Source organism: Prosopis cineraria, unplaced genomic scaffold (genome assembly GCF_029017545.1).
Source record: "Prosopis cineraria cultivar Desert tree isolate PC_DT_omini unplaced genomic scaffold, ASM2901754v1 PC9, whole genome shotgun sequence".
Classification (NCBI taxonomy): Eukaryota; Viridiplantae; Streptophyta; class Magnoliopsida; order Fabales; family Fabaceae; genus Prosopis; species Prosopis cineraria.
The window spans coordinates 19,060,396-19,063,124 of NW_026555340.1; the positions used below are offsets into that span (position 1 = coordinate 19,060,396).

A 2,729-nucleotide genomic window follows, 5' to 3' on the forward strand; every position below is an offset into this window, starting at 1 on the left:
TCTCTGTTTTTCTTCCCGATGGAATCTCTCTCTGTTTTTTAATTTAATCAAAAAGGAAATACATGCATTCCAAACTCAGTCAGATACAGCATTGCAAGTCTATAACATGTCCAGTACGATATGTATAATACGCACATATATAATTTAACTTGGTTTGAGTAACAGAAATTTTTGATGGCAACAAATTGAAAAAAAAAAAAGTAATAGGAATCCTTATCTCTCTCTCTCTCTCTCTTAATTGGTTGGAGATTCATTTACAGTTTTTGCAGTTAGAATAAATTTATTTACGAAGGGCTAATTACTTTTTTGCCATAATATCTTTGGGAAGATTAGTTTATGTTATCAGCGATCAAAAAATACTTGGTGTTTCATTATACTGTAGTTTCCTCCTCTCCGTTTTCTCTGCTCCTCCTTTGCTTTCCTGTTGCTAGATTTTGAGCTCTTCATCAATGGAATTAAAGTATAAGATGAAACTGGAATTCTTGTTTAAGATGAAACTTACTCAAAAACACATTACAAAGCCTACAAGACCAAAACCAGAAACAACAAACAATCCTCACACAATGCTTCATGAAACATAGCCTCCAGTCTAAATAAAACCATGAAACACGCAATGAAACAGAACCAGAGAAACAACGAAACAGAAACAAAACACAATCCTCATACAAAGTCTCTCACACACACACACACACACGGAGCCTATCAGACAAGAAGCATTGTTTACTTTTTAGGTGGAGGTGGCCTTGGACTCCCATAGCTTAGCAGGCGCCCTATCTGATTCTTGGTACTTCCTGACCCGTTTGAATTATTTCCATTGCCGCCGCCGCCGCCGCCGCCGCTGCCGTTGTCTGAACCAGAGATTCGTCCATAGCCTAAATAATTTCCGATGAAGTTGTTTCCCCCTGAATTATTTGAAGAACTCATTCCTGCATTAACAACAAACAGTGACTGATTCTACAAAAAAAAAAGAAAAAACAGTGACAGATCCAACAAACAACAGAATCGGAAGCCCATGACTACGTTACGGAGCAGGGAATGAAGACGGGGCGGAGATGAGGGCCATGGTGGTTCAAGCACCCCTGTCATCCACTTCTCTCTGTTCCCTTAATCTCGCCAGCTCAGGGCAGCGAAGATGTCCGATGAATGGCGGCAGCGGCGCCGGGGAATGTTCCCAGACCGCGGCTGTGAGCCGAGCCATCAAGTATCGGTTTTGCCCCGTTCTCGCCACGGTGCAGCAGAACCAGTCCAAAAACAAAAATCAAAGCAAACAGAGCAGGATAAAAAGAATGGAAGACTGAGCAGCGTTATCACCATTTTACTTCAGACGGAGAAAGAGAAATAAACATTCCAACCCGAAGAAACCCAGAACAGAGCATAATGGAAACATTAAAAACTTCAGACTGGAAGATGGAAGCATACAATCTAAACAACCAATATGATTTCGGTAAAAAAGGGGCGAAGATGGAAGCGCTGGACAAAGATAATGGTGACAGAGCACCGACGAGACAGAAAGAATGGAAGACTGAGCAGAGAACGATTACCGCTTTACTTGAGACTCAGATAGAGAAATAAACATTCGAATCCAAAAACATCAGAAGAATGGATCTGCGTTGTTTTTAACGATCAGTTTCTGTACGTAAGAGAGGAAATCATAGCAGAAAATGATGAAATGCAGGGTGACATTCGAGCATGCATACAGGGAAGGGAGAGTTTACCTGTGGGTCGGCCAAGGATTGCTTCAGATCTTTGACGCCGGATCTACAAAGAACAAAGAGTTGATTCTAACGGAACGAAGAGGGAGGGAGTTTCTGCTAGTCTGCTTCTATCAGAACAGAGAGAGGGAAAGAAGAGTGAAGAATGTGTGGTGTTTTGGGCGGCTTTCTATAGAGGCATCACGTTGAGTATTGATTACTTTTCTCCTTTTTTAAAAAATTATATAAATAAACATCCTACAGTTCTGTGTCAAGGTGGAGGGCGGTGGCGAATTCAGGACCCGGAAATCAAAGAAACACTACACGACATGTGCATCGACAGTGGATTGGAAATCAAAAGTTCAACACCCATATACCATGGGGCCCATGAAGGCCAATTGTCTTTTATTTACCACTCCCTCCTCTCAAAAATATACGCCTTTGGTCTCCTAATCCTAACTAATCTTGATGGCCTTAGATACACAAACGATAGATACATAAACGATTTAGTAATTGTAATTTTTTTCATTTTACTTATATATTAAATGTTGTATTTTTTTACGCTTTATTTCAGTATAATATGTGAATATCATGAACCTTGTATTAATTAATGAGTTAAATGGCAAAAATATTTACAAACTTTTTCTTTAAAGGTATCCAATATCCTTGAGTGAATGATAGTGTAAGAGTGCCCATAACATTAATAAAATTAGTATAAAAGTTTTCAAATCATTAAATTTAACTAACATTTTTTAAATATTGACAGTTCAAATAAAAAAAAGTAAATATAAAATGTAAAAATACTTATAAAATTTTTCTTTAGGAATTTCTAGTATTTTAAAGTTAATAGTGATGTATAGGTGCCCATTAATTTTATAAAATAAGTCCAATCTTCTCCAATCCATTAAGTTCTATTATTAAAACTTCAGGGTGAACACAAGTTATTTTAATGGATTGAAAAATATTAGATCTAGTCATTTGGACCAAACCTGGTAGCAGTTTGAATAGGTTCGAAAAATCTTATTATCAAGCTTTGGG

The 2,729-nt window shown here is 37.8% G+C and overlaps 1 long non-coding RNA gene across 1 annotated transcript; it reads right to left on the reverse strand.

The window, feature by feature from the left end:
* Positions 1-479: 479 nt before the first annotated feature.
* LOC129319217 (uncharacterized) lies at positions 480-1,840 on the reverse strand. Its single transcript, XR_008595466.1, has 2 exons — positions 1,716-1,840; positions 480-926 (listed from the first exon to the last, which is right to left on the reverse strand). It is a non-coding gene; the product is annotated as an uncharacterized LOC129319217 (long non-coding RNA).
* Positions 1,841-2,729: the final 889 nt, after the last annotated feature.